Source organism: Armigeres subalbatus, chromosome 1 (assembly GCF_024139115.2).
Source record: "Armigeres subalbatus isolate Guangzhou_Male chromosome 1, GZ_Asu_2, whole genome shotgun sequence".
In the NCBI taxonomy this organism is placed as follows: Eukaryota; Metazoa; Arthropoda; class Insecta; order Diptera; family Culicidae; genus Armigeres; species Armigeres subalbatus.
Window position 1 is genome coordinate 66,502,604 of NC_085139.1, and position 18,267 is coordinate 66,520,870.

At 40.6% G+C, this 18,267-nt stretch overlaps 1 protein-coding gene and 1 long non-coding RNA gene across 2 annotated transcripts in view; both read left to right on the plus strand.

Annotated features, from left to right (window-relative positions):
• The window catches only part of LOC134209848 (5-hydroxytryptamine receptor 1-like), a 286,177-nt gene that overhangs the window by 246,569 nt on the left and 21,341 nt on the right, over positions 1-18,267 (plus strand). The window lies entirely within an intron of this gene.
• Positions 13,480-14,402, plus strand: LOC134209792 (uncharacterized). Its single transcript, XR_009978784.1, has 2 exons — positions 13,480-13,618; positions 13,675-14,402. It is a non-coding gene; the product is annotated as an uncharacterized LOC134209792 (long non-coding RNA).

Below are 18,267 nucleotides of genomic sequence, written 5' to 3' on the forward strand. Positions count from 1 at the left end.
TAAGAAGCGTGTCACTGCTCAACGCATGTCGAATTGCTTGCGCCGCCGCATCACGTGCTTACAAACATACCGTACATGTTGTTGTTGCTTTTCCACGACCTACCGCAATCGTTCTACTGTCGTTGGGTTGCTCTTTAATTAATTATGTGTACCTATGGTTTTGGATGTAAGGAAAATGCGTATAGCACATCAGCTACGTTGATAAACTCAGTAGAATAAAATGTTCTTACAAGTATGTTATTTGAATAAGATTCATCGCAACATATTTTATTCAATTGTGAAATAGATATTAAAAATCATTAAATATAGTTTGTATGAATCATTAATGATTATGGTTTGTGTATAAAATAAACAAGTAAACATAGTCCGGAAAGTTAGAGGGTTTGTCTTTAAATGGTTTATGTGTCCGGCATCGGGGAATCTCCCCTTACTATCAATGCTCGTGAATATCAAAATCTTTTGACGGGTAAAGTTCTCAACGACGCCGCGGTTAAAGTTTCAATGAGAAAACTCTCAAACAAGGTTCGTGCCCCATTGTAGTAAATAAATTTCAACGTTCATTTTCCGCAAACATTTTGACTCCACTAAGTTCTGTACCCAATTAACTCAAATAAAGAAGTCAACATACGGTTCCCCGCCGTATAAGCATACAAGCTACTTTTACTCGCAATTTTTCTGGTTGCTACATGAACCTACTTGGTTCGCTCGCATTTCCAGACACCGAAATCTGGAAAACAAGTGGCCAAGTCAACAAAACAGAATAAAGTAATTTATTGCTTCGTGCACATGCACACACACTTTTCTTATTTGTCAATACCATGTTGGTGACTTTTTGAATTTGAATAGAGAAACCAAGTCGAGTCAAGTGCGGGAAACACTGGAGACGACCTTACAACTTTGGTCAAAACATGAGAAGCTTTTACAACATAAATAAAGTAGAGGAATTGGATGGAACAATAGACATCCAAGTACACACCTTCTAGAGAAACGCTTTAAAAATCCTGGAGTTGCCAAGCGAAATTCCAATAATTTCCTCAAATTCCTGTTCCGTTTTCCATCTCACTAAACATATATTCGTCTCATCACGAAAGAAGGAAATACGGCAACAATTTCGTCGCTTCTTTTTGCGTGCTCACTACTGAAAGAATCACAAAAATAAGAAACAAATCAAATTACTTTTATTTGCTTTGTTTTTCGTAGGATGAATATCGGAGCTATAAGATGAAGTCCAGGAGCAGTAACCCTATTTAGAGGAGATAGCGAAATGAAGAAAAGGCAAAACAGTGGATTCGTTGTGAAAATTGGTATTAAGTCGTGTACTTAATGAAAAATTGTGAGTTCAAGTCCCGCCGAGAGCCGATTCGTCACATTTAGGTTCCCCCAAACACACGCGACGCGACAGTCGCGATGCGATTCTATCGCTTGGCGACAGCGATTCTGTCGCCATTGGTATGGGAGCGTAAATAAAGCATTGCCTGCAGCGACCCAACGATAGAATCGCGGCGACTAGTTGTCACCGTCGCGGCGATGAAATCGCTTAGGTCTGGGGGAGCCTTTTTCTAAAACAAAATAACTTTTTGTAATTAACTCACCCTGTGTATCAAAACTTTGAACGGAAAAACGAATTAAGCAGAAGTTTTAATCAGCTTGCATTTGTAGGCATCATATAATAAGGGTGCGACAAGCCAACATCAATTAAATAAACAATATTCGTTCCAAATCCCAGAAAAAAAAATGAATCAAAATAATTTCTGAGAATGAGGATACGATTCTGTCGTGTCAAACAACTCTTTGTTGGCGTTAGTCTGAGTCGTGTGCCAGCCGTCAGTGGATTAATGCATCTATAACCCCTCCTAATTAAATTACGTCAGACTAAATTACCTGAGCTTAACAGACATTGGCTGGTGTCAATTTATCGTACTGTTTGTCTGCACGACTGTAATACACACTAACGGCATTTGGCACGAAAGATGAACAAGTTACAGGGAAACGGATTCTGCTACAGTTTGTCACCTGGCAATTTCCTGTCGGCGATTTAACATATTTACTGCCCGACACTCGACAGAAAGGAAATTTGCGGCAGCTTCGTCTGAGGTGGGCGAAATCGCATTCTTCGAGGGAAATCCGCCCGACTTTTGTCTCTTCTCTCGTGAGGCATCGTCATACATATCGTTTGCCACTGATCGCTGACGTGAAAAATAGATGGTACCTTGCACGGGTCATTAGTTTAACTGCCAGACGGCGTTTTAAATATAGGTGTCTTGCAGAAAAGCCAAGCTTATGGGATTCAGCGAAAACGAGCGAACCATCGACCCGAAATACCGTTGTATTTGGCTTCGACGTACGGCTCGTTTACTTTTATGCCAAAAATAGTCTACTCCGGATTTGGGTGCCTCCAATACCACGGGTGAGAGCGGTACCCACTTTCCCGGAAGCTCTTGAATTTACACTTCATTTCACGAAATTAATGAACTAATCTTTTGGAAGAAATCCGTCTCGTTCATGGCTCGACTACGATGCTTGATTCTTGATATCGATTTGCCGTACCACCTGCCAGAGTTTATTTCAAAGTCGTTAAGATAGAGATTATGTTGCTGACTGATTCAATTGTTATGCAATTTCACTAAAAAAAAGTAATCGCATTAAATAAATAATCCTATGAAATGGTTAATAGAATTGAATTCCGTTTGATAACCGCGGATATTTTTCGTAACGTTTCGTTCAGTCGATTGTCGACAGGACAGAATATGTTTCTCATATCAGCGAATCAATTCGCCTCCTACCTCGGAAACCGGAATCAGTGTCTGAAACTATCCATCGAAGCGTGCATGTCGTGGTCCCCCCTACAAGCCAACCGCCACAAAAATGTTCCGGTTGGGCAGAACGGAAAGAAATGGAACTGGCAATTCTGTATTGGATCGACCTTCGGTTGGGTACACTTTCTCCAGCACAATTCCCATTATTGGGTAAAAACCACCGGAACTCTTCGTAATAAGAAATTCTATGAATGAGTGCAGCTAATAGTCTGTCTGTCTCCCGGAAGATCGGACTTCGGATCGGATGTGATGGAATAAGGACAAGACCAAGAAAATTTTCGTCTTGCTGACGTCTTTCCTCGAACTGTGCTGGGGAACCGTCTTCCGAAGGAAAGAAGCCATCCTCAACCGAACCAACCCTCCCACATAGCGAAATGGTCAACTCCAAAGGGTTGCCTTTTGCTGCACGTGGAATCAATTTGCTGGAAAAGCAGGACTTTGATTGACTTGACAAAAGAGGTGCTGTGGGATGGGGGAAGAAGATCCGCTTGGCTCGCATAGATTCCATGTCGGTTTGGCATCATCGCTCTTCGCAGATCAACCGAAATAATCGATTTTATCGACTAGAAACTCCTGTATCAAATTACACTTTATGGCGTTGTGGTGATGGAACTTGGTTAACCCACTTACAAGTGAAGAAGATCTGTGGACGAGACCAACAACACATAAATAAATGTGTCAAGTTGCGAACAAAGCATCTCAGGGTGTAATTAAGGATTTATTTTTAATTATGGGCACTCTAGTAGTGGCTGAGGAGCATCTATCAATTTATTAGATCCTGTCATGGATGAGATTTCAGACGTACTCTGGTGCAGAGGAAGATAATTGGTGAGCAAATTTTCAAACTGCTTTTGTATGGATTATGGAGAAGCTTGATCATTTATACGCTTTCGACAGAATTTATACTGCGAGCATTTTTGTATTAAAGTTATTATTATCAGGCCGTTATTTAGGTGATTTTAATCGGATATAAGTTCATCACTTGGGCATTTTTCTAGGCTACCTTTAGTTTCAGAATAGAAGCATTGGTGTACTTCATTAAGTATTGTTTGGTGGTTCTGGTGGTTAAAGCGTTTATAGAAGCCTGGGGGGATGTGATTAGTAATTGGATGTTCGCGTAGGAAGTAGATTGGTTGAACTGCGGCGCTATAAATAAATGTACATTATACATGATTGTATTTTGCCTGGAATCCTGATCACTTTGCTTTGTCCAAAAAGGCGCACTGTCGGAACAGCGGACTGCTTCTTGGCAGACACTTGTTCGGATTTTCCGTTTCCCTATCTACAGTTAGAATGACAATTTCATTAGTAAAAACTGTTCCCCAAACTCCCCAATGCAGGTATTTTTCCGCATTATTCAGCTCCCGACGATAAAGCGAACCAATGATGCGGTTGTTATTACCTGCGGTGAGTTTCAGGTTTCGCACGTTATGAAAAACGTTGATACAGCAATGCAGCAGTTTCTGCTGATCTGCTTAGATACCTAATCTCACTCAAACGTTCAAGCAATCAACCAGAATTAAGCCATCTGATAAGGCTTTCAAAAGCGATTCTCCTACTATCCTCCCGATCCCCAAACTTCACCAAACGACAACCCCAATGCATCCAAGCTCTCCCCAGGACAGTACGTCTTTTAATAACCTCAACCGAAGACTTCGTAAAAAGACCTGATAACTACGGATAAAACTACTCTCTCTAACACCGGAGTTGTTTTTAGGGTTTCCAAAACCCCTTAAACGAATTCTCACTAACTCATCCCTCGATTTCAAAGACCTCAGGAAGGCTCCAAATATTCAGCGTGTAACCAACAAAAAGAGTCGCAGGTCTCCCGCCAACACCTAGCCACTCCCTCAACAAGCACCCATATACCCCACACGCTACAACCCCTTTTCAAGAGGCTCGGAAGCCTCCTTTCAAGAGGCTCGGAAGCCTCCTTTCAAGAGGCTCGGAAGCCTCCTTTCAAGAGGCTCGGAAGCCTCCTTTCAAGAGGCTCGGAAGCCTCCTTTCAAGAGGCCTGGAAGCCTCCTTTCAAGAGGCCTGGAAGCCTCCTTTCAAGAGGCTCAGAGCCTCCTTTCAAGAGGCTCGAGCCTCCTTTCAAGAGGCTCGGAAGCCTCCTTTCAAGAGGCTCGGAAGCCTCCTTTCAAGAGGCTCAGAAGCCTCCTTTCAAGAGGCTCAGAAGCCTCCTTTCAAGAGGCTCAGAAGCCTCCTTTCAAGAGGCTCAAGCCTCCTTTCAAGAGGCCCGGAAGCCTCCTTTCAAGAGGCTCAGGCCTCCTTTCAAGAGGCTCAGGAAGCCTCCTTTCAAGAGGCTCAGAAGCCTCCTTTCAAGAGGCTCAGAGCCTCCTTTCAAGAGGCTCAGGCCTCCTTTCAAGAGGCTCAGAAGCCTCCTTTCAAGAGGCTCAGAAGCCTCCTTTCAAGAGGCTCAGAAGCCTCCTTTCAAGAGGCTCAGAAGCCTCCTTTCAAGAGGCTCAGGAAGCCTCCTTTCAAGAGGCTCAGAAGCCTCCTTTCAAGAGGCCTGGAAGCCTCCTTTCAAGAGGCTCAAGCCTCCTTTCAAGAGGCCTGGAAGCCTCCTTTCAAGAGGCCTGGAAGCCTCCTTCAAGAGGCTCAGGCCTCCTTTCAAGAGGCTCAGAAGCCTCCTTTCAAGAGGCTCAGAAGCCTCCTTTCAAGAGGCTCAGAAGCCTCCTTTCAAGAGGCTCAGAAGCCTCCTTTCAAGAGGCTCAGAAGCCTCCTTTCAAGAGGCCTGGAAGCCTCCTTTCAAGAGGCCTGGAAGCCTCCTTTCAAGAGGCTCAGAAGCCTCCTTTCAAGAGGCCTCAAGCCTCCTTTCAAGAGGCTCAGAGCCTCCTTTCAAAGGCTCAAGCCTCCTTTCAAGAGGCTCAGAGCCTCCTTTCAAGAGGCTCAGAAGCCTCCTGTCAAGAGGCTCAGGCCTCCTTTCAAGAGGCCCGGAAGCCTCCTTTCAAGAGGCTCAGAAGCCTCCTTTCAAGAGGCTCAGGCCTCCTTCAAGAGGCTCAGCCTCCTTTCAAGAGGCCTGGAAGCCTCCTTTCAAGAGGCTCAGAAGCCTCCTTCAAGAGGCTCAGAGCCTCCTTTCAAGAGGCTCAGAAGCCTCCTTTCAAGAGGCTCAGGCCTCCTTTCAAGAGGCTCAGGAAGCCTCCTTCAAGAGGCTCAGAAGCCTCCTTCAAGAGGCCCGGAAGCCTCCTTTCAAGAGGCTCGAAGCCTCCTTCAAGAGGCTCAGGCCTCCTTTCAGGAGGCTCAGGCCTCCTTTCAAGAGGCTCAGGCCTCCTTTCAAGAGGCTCAGAAGCCTCCTTTCAAGAGAGGCTCAGAGCCTCCTTTCAAGAGGCCTCAGGCCTCCTTCAAGAGGCTCAGGAGCCTCCTTCAAGAGGCCCAGGGCCTCCTTTCAAGAGGCTCAGGAGCCTCCTTCAAGAGCTCAGGCCTCCTTTCCAAGAGGCCTCAGAGCCTCCTTTCAAGAGGCTCAGGCCTCCTTTCCAAGAGCTCAGAGCCTCCTTTCAAGAGGCTCAGAGCCTCCTTTCAAGAGGCTCAGAGCCTCCCTTTCAAGAGGCTCAGAGCCTCCTTTCAAGAGGCTCGGAAGCCTCCTTTCAAGAGGCCCGGAAGCCTCCTTTCAAGAGGCCTGGAAGCCTCCTTTCAAGAGGCCTGGAAGCCTCCTTTCAAGAGGCCCAGCCTCCTTTCAAGAGGCTCAGAAGCCTCCTTTCAAGAGGCTCAGAAGCCTCCCTTTCAAGAGGCTCAGAAGCCTCCTTTCAAGAGGCTCAGAAGCCTCCTTTCAAGAGGCTCAAGCCTCCTTTCAAGAGGCCTGGAAGCCTCCTTCAAGAGGCTCAGGCCTCCTTTCAAGAGGCTCAGGAAGCCTCCTTTCAAGAGGCTCAGAAGCCTCCTTTCAAGAGGCTCAGCCTCCTTTCAAGAGGCCTCAGAAGCCTCCTTTCAAGAGGCCTGGAAGCCTCCTTTCAAGAGGCCCGGAAGCCTCCTTTCAAGAGGCTCAGAAGCCTCCTTTCAAGAGGCTCAAGCCTCCTTTCAAGAGGCTCAGAAGCCTCCTTTCAGAGGCCTCAGAAGCCTCCTTTCAAGAGCTCAGAGCCTCCTTTCAAGAGGCTCAAGCCTCCTGTCAAGAGGCTCAGAAGCCTCCTGTCAAGAGGCTCAGAAGCCTCCTGTCAAGAGGCTCAGAAGCCTCCTGTCAAGAGGCCTGGAAGCCTCCTTTCAAGAGGCTCAGCCTCCTTTCAAGAGGCTCAGCCTCCTTCAAGAGGCTCAGAAGCCTCCTTTCAAGAGGCTCAGAGCCTCCTTTCAAGAGGCTCGAAGCCTCCTTCAAGAGGCTCAAGCCTCCTTTCAAGAGGCTCAGCCTCCTTCAAGAGGCCTGGAAGCCTCCTTTCAAGAGGCTCAGGCCTCCTTTCAAGAGGCCTGGAAGCCTCCTTTCAAGAGGCCTGGAAGCCTCCTTTCAAGAGGCTCAGAGCCTCCTTCAAGAGGCTCAGAAGCCTCCTTTCAAGAGGCTCAGAAGCCTCCTTTCAAGAGGCTCAGAAGCCTCCTTTCAAGAGGCTCAGGCCTCCTTTCAAGAGGCTCAGAAGCCTCCCCTTTCAAGAGGCTCAGAGCCTCCTTCAAGAGGCCTGGAAGCCTCCTTTCAAGAGGCCTGGAAGCCTCCTTTCAAGAGGCTCAGAGCCTCCTTTCAAGAGGCTCAAGCCTCCTTTCAAGAGGCCTCAAAGCCTCCTTTCAAGAGGCTCAAGCCTCCTTTCAAGAGGCTCCAAGCCTCCTTTCAAGAGGCTCAAGCCTCCTTTCAAGAGGCTCAGAGCCTCCTTCAAGAGGCTCAAGCCTCCTTCAAGAGGCTCGGAAGCCTCCTTTCAAGAGGCCTGGAAGCCTCCTTCAAGAGGCTCAGAGCCTCCTTTCAAGAGGCCTCAGAAGCCTCCTTCAAGAGGCTCAAAGCCTCCTTTCAAAAGGCCAGGAAGCCTCCTTTCAAGAGGCTCGGAAGCCTCCTTTCAAGAGGCTCGGAAGCCTCCTTTCAAGAGGCTCGGAAGCCTCCTTTCAAGAGGCTCGGAAGCTTCCTTTCAAGAGGCTCGGAAGCCTTCTTTCAAGAGCCTCGGGAGCCTTCTTCCAAGAGGCTCGGGAGCCTCCTTTCAAGAAGCTTGGGAGCCTTCTTTCAAGAGCCTCGGGAGCCTTCTTTCAAGAGGCTCGGGAGCCTCCTTCCAAGAGGCTCGGGAACCTCCTTTCAAGAGACTCGGGAGCCTCCTTTCAAGAAGCTCGGGAGCCTTCTTTCAAGAGCCTCAGGGGCCTTCTTTCAAGAGGCTCGGGAGCCTTCTTTCAAGAGGCTCGGGAGCCTCCTTTCAAGAGGCTCGGGAGCCTCCTTTCAAGAGGCTCGGGAACCTCTTTTCAAGAGGCTCGGAAGCCTCCTTTTAAGAGACTTGGAAGCCTTCTTTTAAGAGACTTGGAAGCCTACTTTCAAGAGGCTCAGAAGCCTCCTTTCAAGAGGCTCGGAAGCCTCTTTTCAAATGTCATTTAGTCAAAAATGCTGTTATACGTCTCACTTCTCACTCCTCATTGATTACTTCTCACATCTCATGTTAAAAGTTACTTAAAAGAAGTGAGAAAGGAGAAAAGGAATGATGAGAGAGCAGTGAGAAATGAGGTATCTGATTTCACTCTTCTCGCTCATCATTTCTAACTTCTACTTCTTACAGTGAGAAGTGGGGGAAGTAAACTCTCTGTGAAAGTGTGAGTGGAATCGATTAGTGATGAGTGAGAAGTGAGATGTGAAGCATCTCACTTCTGTTTTTTCTCTCATCATTTCTTATTTCTGATTTCTCACTTTGCGCTTCCAATTTCACAGTGAGAATTGACAAATAGGAAATGAAGAGTAAGAAGGCATTTTTGGCCAAACGACCTATTCGGCCATACTAATTTTTCCACTAAATGGCCTGTTTGGCCATATGACCCGTGTGAAAACTTTCGCAGTACTGGAGCAGCTTCCGGAGGAAATCCTGTATGACCTACCGTGAAGATTATTCGTGATTCGTGAAGATACTTCCGGTGGAACTCTTTATGTGACTTCCATACTTTATGATATCACATTCAGTTTGGTTCAAACGATTACATACTACGAGTAAGATTCGTTATTAAAATGAGAAAACAGATCTTTCGTTACGCGTGTTGACCTTGAATCTTGTTTTTGGAATCCTTAGATGGCCTGAAATGGAAAATGCTTCAAATTCCTTTCCAATTTGTTCTTTTTCGGCCTACATTGAACCTGCGACGCCAACCTGCTAATTCGTGGACACCGTAGAGGCTGCATCGTAACATTTTTTTTAATTATTTTAACAAATAGCTTGAAACGTAAAGTAATTTTCAAAGATAAATTAAAGTGGCTACGATACGCGTTCAAATTGAAAGATCAATTTTTGAGTTACGTTGTCTGCTAACTTTGATTAACTTATTTACAAAATAAAAAAAACGAAATAAAGACTTGAAAAAATAGGTTAATTATGAAGTTATAGATGCGAGATAATCGCATTTTATTAAAAGGGCTGCAGTTTTCAGTTGATTCAAAAGTAAAAGATTGCTTATGTCGTTGCTGTTCGCATGACTAACATCTAAGTTACTTCGACCTGGCAGCCAAAGTACTGGAGCTATACGTGTCAAACCGATGTTGGTGATGAAACCAAACATGCATTACAGCATGATGCATAAACTATGGCCAATTGAAGCTTGTTGTAGCACAGTTTGGCACCAGCGCCACTAGTGTTTTAGTACTTATATTTTTCCTGCTGCAACATTGTTGTGGTTTTCAGCTTGAAACATTGGAACAAAGTGTCCTAAGAAACAATCGGCTAAAGTTTACGGTAAAGTAGACACTCAGGGCCCTCCTTAGCCGTGCGGTAAGACGCGCGGCTACAAAGCAAGACCATGCTGAGGGTGGCTGGGTTCGATTCCCAGTGCCGGTCTAGGCAATTTTCGGATTGGAAATTGTCTCGACTTCCCTGGGCATAAAAGTATCATCGTGCTAGCCTCATGATATACGAATGCAAAAATGGTAACCTGGCTTAGAAACCTCGCAGTTAATAACTGTGGAAGTGCTTAATGAACACTAAGCTGCGAGGCGGCTCTGTCCCAGTGTGTGTGGGGATGTAATTCCAATAAGAAGAAGAAGAAGAAGAAGACACTCAAAAAACCCTGATGCCCTTCTCATGCATATAAAAAAGTTGTATTTTAAGCCATATAGCGATTCGATCAATTTTCAATACGAAACAATGGGACAGGGTTTCCTGTCGAATGCAACTTGTTGTGAATAAATCGGTTAAGGATAAGTGCCAACAAATCAGTGATTTTTTTTTGCGCACATACTTTCACACACATACACACGCACAAACAGACATCATCTTCGAGCTGAGCCGATTGGTGTATAACACTGTGTGTCTGCAGGCCTCCTATAAAAGTTTGTTTGTGGAGCGAACATATAGCGTCTGCGTATATTTAGCATACAAGAAAGACAAAACTAAAATTAATTTTTTTTTTGAAACGATAACAATATATAACAACACATAATTACGCATGTGCAGCCTTTGTAAAAATAGGGGACATGATTCATTAACGAGTTGTCCTAATTTTTTAACCATTTAAAAAAGGAGCAATTTATGATCCTATGAAATAAGTTCCTATCACTCTATAATAGCAAAACGTGAACGAACTCGTTTCCATTCATTTTTTATTTAAAAAACCCAGATTAATCCACCTAGCGGTGATGATGCCTTTCTCGATTATCATAAAATATATCGTGAAATATTAGAGAAGTCAAAATAGAAAATAATGGGGATAGATCCCATTTTTTCCATCATATCGTGTTTTATATTTATATGATGATTAGTGATAGAAAACGTACTTTTCAACATTTTTGCCGGTAGGAGCAAATATAAGTGCATTACTATGTCTGAAACTCGATTTATGCATATGCACAACATGTGATAGATTTAGCTCGGAAAAGGTATTCACGGAGAAAAATATGTGGTAGAATCAACCTGATTCTGCTTCAAATCAACAATATTTTTGCATTGATTTATGAATAACAATATTTTTGGTTGATACAACCACAAATAGGGTTGAATCAACCATACGCGATAGTTGATTCAACTATCGGATATATTTGTTTCAACCATGCTTTTCAGCTGTCACTGTCAAATGTTACATCAGAAAACAACTATTTGTATGGTTGTTTTCACTTTCGAAAATGCTACGAAACTACTTTATCGACACTACGATGACATCAACAAAATAGGAAAATATGACAGAAGCAGAATCGAACTAGTTACAAGGGGAGTAAGAGTCATCCACCTTACCTCTGCTCCATACTTACTTCTTGTAGACAGAATGATTTATGTTGATCAGTTTCTACAGGTTTTTCATATTACGAAATAGTTGCCAGAACAACGATATTATTATTGTTTCAATCATGCGATGCAGGATTGAAACAACAATAATGTTCAATTGATAGAAGCAATGAATCATCGTTGAAACAACAATGTTGAAGATTGAAACAACAATATGCACGTAGTTTGGTGCAACAATCGAAATAGTTGTTTCAATCTTGCAAGATTCTTCTGCGTGTTGGAGGGTAAGTATTCTTATACTTGCTATCTTGTCTTTCTTGTAATATTTGATTTATATGAATTCTCTGGCTCTGGTTGATTCTTTTTCATACAAAACTGTATACTATAGTCGTATCTCATATTTCGCCTGTTTCAGATTGATGAATGGTAACAAGCTGGAAGAGTTTAAAATTGTATTTGTATAATTATGGTTATTATAATACAAAATGAAAAAACAAAAGATACAAGGCTTTTAATTATAACAAGTACACAGAAAGACACACCCCCATACAGAATATCTGTGATGTAAACGATGAAATTGTTGATATTTCGATTCAGTATGACTTAATTTTACTAGCGTCTAACGGAAACCTTGTTGTGCGAACACATGGCTTTTAAAACAAATCCCATTGAATTTTATGCAAACCGCAGCTGGTGCTTATTTTATTCATATAAACATTATTCGAATAGATATATTCGAATGTTCCAACTTCCAACAAAGGTGCCATTTCATTCCAATAACTCAATCTTTTCAAACATTTCGACGAGAAATCTCTGATGCATTCAGCATACCTACTGAGTCTCAAACATTTTGATGAAGAATAATTGAATCACCAGAATGCTTAACCTGTTACACATTGATCGCCTCACGTTCAAGAAGTGGAAATGCCCGAGTGGCGTACGACATGGGCTCTCACTCTGGGGACCTAAGTTCGATTCTTCAATTTCGGATCAATTTTTTTTATTTTCCATTATAATATGCACTTGAAAATTACAGTGTAAATTTGAATTAAGCTATAACTTTATGTTGTTTAACACGGAGGTCAATTTATCTAATTGAACGAAAATTTGCAGGTTTTGTTCGAACTATGCTAGAAAGGTCGAGTACTCATTTAATATGTATATGGCTATAGCAGGCTATATAGGCTATGGATTCTATATGAATCGTTTGTTCGAGAAACTGCATATGTAACATTTTTGGACAAAATGAGATTTTTATATATTCTATAACCTATAATATTATATACCTAATCTGGCAAAAAATAACAAACAAAAAATATTTGTATATGAAAAAATTCAAACTACTCATTGAAGAGCAATTATACTGTAGCAATTATAATAATACTGCTTATAGTTTTCGCACTGGAAATGCCCAGGGTTGTGAGTTTTGCCAAAAACTATTGATATGTATCGAAGAAATCGAAAGATTCGGTACTAATTTGTTCAAAAACGTTTTTTTTTTGTTTTCTCGAAATTGTGTAAAATGGATATATGCAGTTTCTCAAACAAATGAATAATTTGCTTTCCTTTTCTGTTATAGAAAATAGTTCACTAATTTTCATCATCAATTTCACAATTCCAATATCGTCGATGTTTTCTCACTTAATTTCTATTGCAACTTGTACCATATAATGTACATTAGAGTGAATCAAATTTTGACTTTTCTGTCTCCAGATGTTCAAACGATTGCATTTGCCATTTGCTTAATCCTCCTAAATTTTTAACAAGTTTGGATGTAGTTTGATTGTACACTCAGTGAACTGGACTATCGAAATTCATAACTGGCGCCTTATGAATCTTCGACTGATTATTCCACCAACAGTGATTCTTATACGCAGTTACCTTCCTGAGTAATCAAGCGTCGATGGGCGTGTGGTCTACATACCGGCCTTCCGACCCCGACGTCCATGGTTTGAACCCAGTCTGCCGCACTTCACTTTTTTTCAAATGAAAATCATCATTCATAAGGCAACATATTGAAATTCATACCGATTCCTTGTGGCAAATTTTCATAAGGCGTTTGATTGAAAATCATACGTCCATTTTCCTCAGTGTACACACGCCATTAAAAGTTTGTATGGAAATTATTGTGAAAACTGATCCTTATGTGAAAGTCCGTAATATTTAAATTTAATCAACACATTGACAACACAGATTAGGGTGTGTTCTCTCAATATTCCACCTAATATTAGCGGTCAATTTGAAAATTACACTATTTTTTTTGTTTTTGTCTAAAAAAAATTACCAGTGCAAAACGTCCAATCTGCATTACCGACAATATCTCCCAGATCTGTCGTCTTTTGCGCAACTTGTCAGTTGTCAGTCCAATCTGAAATATGTCAAAACATAAACAGATATTCCAGATTGGACCTCTGGTCATAAATCTTTAGAAGTTTAAATTTTTTTAACTTTTTGGTAAAAATATAATGGTACGGCAGCTGAAAACATGTAAAAATATAAAAGGTTAGTAGTTTGAATTTATTTGTTTGGCAGATTGTATCCAAGTACCAAGTTTGTAGGCTAGGATCCACAGAAATCGTCTGGCCCTATATGTGGATAGGATAAGCAGAGCATTCCATCAGGAACTAAATTCATGCAGGTCGTGATTAATGTGACTGGCATTGGTCATCACCGCGGTCAGATGACCCCTCTATCCAATGTATCGACGAAGGACTCTTGGATTTGGAGCATCAACTGGAAGTCGAACGGGGAAAGTTGGCAGTATTCAAGAAGGGTTTAGAGCGATAGATCTACCTCGCACGCGTACTTCATCAGAATCATCCGGAATTGACAGAGTAGTGAAACTCTGAGAAGTATCCGTCCGAAACATACCTTAAATGGTCACAGCCAAAAGAATCAGGACAATGTTCACCGGTGTAAGTGGTAAGAAGCGGCTGGTTGCCTGTGGACCGGAAAACAACAAAGGCGATGTAGCACAGTCCATTGCCAAGCCAGCAATTGTTCCTCAAGAACTCGACAAGAATGCTTTGAGCAAGTACAACGAAACATCCGTGAAGGCGAACGGGAATGGAATATTGCTTTCCTTTAAAAAACGGTCTACTACCAGAGTCCGAACTATTAAAAAATTTATTGTAGTAAAGCATTCATTATGAATCTCAGTCGTTAGAGGACTTTGTAATAATATACAATCGCTAAATATGATGTTCTATGATACTATTCAACTATATAAATAGATTTAAACTGGTTAATGCTATTTTTTCTGAGAAAATAAATGCTTTGGTTTCGACCTTTTCTCTTTCTTTATTTATGATTTTGACTTGTCTGGGGTCTAGTGGGTTCAAGCTGTACTTCTATAGCAATTATTCTTCCGTGACACTATTCCAACTGAAACTAGGCGTGTGTTTCGACTTAATTTTTGTGTTATCTTTATAAAAGCGATTTCATATCGAGAATTGAACTCATGGGATAGTATTGCTTTTATGAGCAGTATTAGAGTACGTGCATTATGTGCCTTCCAGACTACGAGATATATCACTTGATATAGAGTACTTGACATCAAAGTTTACATATTTAGTTTTAACGGCAATCAGTACACTGAGGAAAATGGACGTATGATTTTCAATCAAACGCCTTATGAAAATTTGCCACAAGGAATCGGTATGAATTTCAATATGTTGCCTTATGAATGATGATTTTCATTTGAAAAAAAGTGAAGTGCGGCAGACTGGGTTCAAACCATGGACGTCGGGGTCGGAAGGCCGGTATGTAGACCACACGCCCATCGACGCTTGATTACTCAGGAAGGTAACTGCGTATAAGAATCACTGTTGGTGGAATAATCAGTCGAAGATTCATAAGGCGCCAGTTATGAATTTCGATAGTCCAGTTCACTGAGTGTACATATGACGTCTCATAAGGTTCTCTGCATCAAGTGATATAGCTCATAGTCTGAACGTGGTCTTAGCATTTGCATGAATAGTATTGTAGTGCGTGAAGCAAAAAATGGGTCATGGTCAGATTAATCCACCTAGCGGTGATGATGCCTTTCTCGATCATCATAAAATATATCGCGAAAAGTTAGAGAAGTCAGAACAGCAATTAATTGGGATAGATCCCATTATTTCCATCATATCGTTTTTTATATTTTTTATGATGATTAAAGATAGAAAACGTACTTTTCAAGAATTTTGTTCCTAGCTGCTTCTTGTAATATACCAAAATAAGCGAATTACTATGTCTGGTTACTCCAATACCTTTTCCGAGCTAAAGCTATCAGCTAAATCTATCTATGTGGTGCATATGCATAAATCGAGTTTCAGACATATTAATTAATTTCTCCTCCGGGTGGCTTAATACCCGAAACATAGGAAATTAACTTTGAATCCCTAGTAACATTTTGGTTTTATGATGGTTTTATAACACTCTAGTAGAGTAAATTATGCTCTTCAAGAGCGTAATAAAACTTAAAATGTTACTTGGGATGAACCAACATAAGCGAAGTTTTCATTCTTAAAAAAAAATCTTGCGCTTTATACCGCTTTATACTGCTTTCCGCATCGCGTTTATAGTTTGTTTGGAAATTAGAATGGCAAAAAAATTAAAAGTGAGATTTCTATCACTATTCATCATGTAAATATAAAACGCGATGCGGAATGCGGGGACGCAACCAATCGAGCCCATCTTTTGTAGATTGTGGTCCTAAAACGATTCAGAAAACCTCGCAGTAAAATATTATGAAAGCCACGAAAATGTCCTTAGAGAATGTGTACCAGATCATAATTTTCAATTTCTGTGATGTAAACGATAAATTCGTTGATATTTCGATTCAGTATGACTTAATTTTACTAGCGTCTAACGGAAACCTTGTTGTGCGAGCACGTGGCTGCTAAAACAAATCCCATTCCATTTTATGCAAACTGCAACTGGTGCTTATTTTATTCATATAAACATTAATCAAATAGATATATTCGAATGTTCCAACTTCCAACAAAGTGGCCATTTCATTGCAATAACTTAATCTTTTCAAACATTTCGACGAGAAATCTGTGATGCATTCAGTATACCTACTGAGTCTCAAACATTTTGATGAAGAATAATTGAATCACCAGAATGCTTAACCTGTTACACATTGATCGCCTCACGTTCAAGAAGTGGAAATGCCCGAGTGGCATACGGCATAGGCTCTCACTCTGCGGGCCATAGTTCGATTCTTCTCCAGATCCATTTTTTTTCATTTTCCATTATAACATGAACTTGAAAATTACAGTGTAAATTTAAATTAACCTATAACTTTGTGTTGTTTAACACGGAGGTTAATTTATTATTACATCTAATTGAACGAAAATTTGCAGTTTTTGTTCGAACTGTGCTAGAAAGGTCGAGTACTCATTTAATATGTTGTTAACATTTTTGGCCAAAATGAGATTTTTATATATTCTGAATCCTCGTCCAATCTGGCAAAAAATACCAAAAAAAAATTTGTTGAGGAATATATGAAAAAAAAATTGTTTGTTTGAGAAACTACATATGTACTTTGAAGAGCAATTATGGAGTACTGCTTACAGTTTTCGCATTGGAAGTACCCCAGGGTTGTGAGATTTGCAAAAAAACTGTTGATATGTAGCGAAGAAATCGAAAGATTCGGTACCAATTTGTTCAAAAACAGTTTTTTTTGTTTTCTCGAAATTTTGTAAAATGGATATATGCAGTTTCTCAAATTATTAATTTGCTTTCCTTTTCTGTTATCGAAAATAGTTCGCTAATTTACAACATCAATTTCACAGTTTCAATATTGTCGATGTTTTCTCACTTAATTTTTATTGAAACTTGTACCGTATAATGTACATTAAAGTGATTCAAATTTTGACTTTTCTGTCCCCGGTGCTCAAACGATTGCATTTGCTATTTCAATAATCCTCCGAAATTTTTTACAAGTTTGGATGTAATTTAATTGTGCACATGTCATTTAAATTTTGTATGAAAATTATTGTGAAAACTGAAAATTTGGGTCATGCGAATAAGTGCAACATTCAATCAAACTAACTGTTATTTATAATGGGAATAAATTTGTCGCTTGTAGAATTTATCTAATTTAATCGATAATAATGAATATTCATTTGTTGAGAATATGTGTGTTTCCACATGGCCGGGGTTCTGGCAAATCGCACTGAGCGCCAATAAAAAATAACCCATTTTTCTACTCAAATTTTTGATTAGCAGATTTAATTGATCACAAATCGTATGGATATCCCTCAACCTCATAACTGTAACAAATGTACGTAAAAATTGATATGGAATGATGTCCGTTTTATTTTTGCGAACGAAATACCACAAGTCAGTCAAAAAGCCGCTTGGTGCGATTTAGCTAAGCCCCGACCACATGTCGTTGAATTACCAACACTTTTTGCTGCATTTCTTTCAAATTGATATATCCAAGGGGTAGACAAAATTCAGAAAAATATTCGCCCTGCTTTATGCCGTATGAATAAAAATAATTCCATTGTTTAATCAGTGATATACTTAAAAACTTTTGGTGACAATTTATGGACTGAAAAATTAATTAAAAATGAAGATGATACAAATATGCGATTATGTATAAATGCAATAAAGCAATTTTCAATATAATATAATATCATATAATTATTTTGATTTGCTTTTTTTGCGTATTCCAAAAGACGAATTCGAGAACGTTTTTGTGGTATGGTAGAGTATGCTGTGTGAGTTTTTCTCCTAATCTCCCACAGCATACGTCTTTTGGAATCAACAAAAAGCAAATCACAATAATTATGTTGTTATATTATATAGTCGTTAAATCGATTGTTTAAATTTAAAATCATTTTTTGATTTAAAATTAAATTTTATTCCATCATAACATTGTGAATATTTCTCGGGTACTTATTCAAAAGGACGTATGTGATTTTGTAAACAAAGATTCAAACGTCGGTTAATCCAATCTGATGACTCTCCCACGCAATCCAACACCACCAACATGTAGCCGAAGGCTTCCGCTGCCTGTCTGTAGTGATGGTTTGCGTGGGAGTGCTATCAGATTGGACAAATCGACGTTTGAATCTTTGTTTACAAAATCACATACGTCCTTTTGAATAAGTACCCGAGATTTCCAGAAACTCACAAAACTGATTGAATTTACA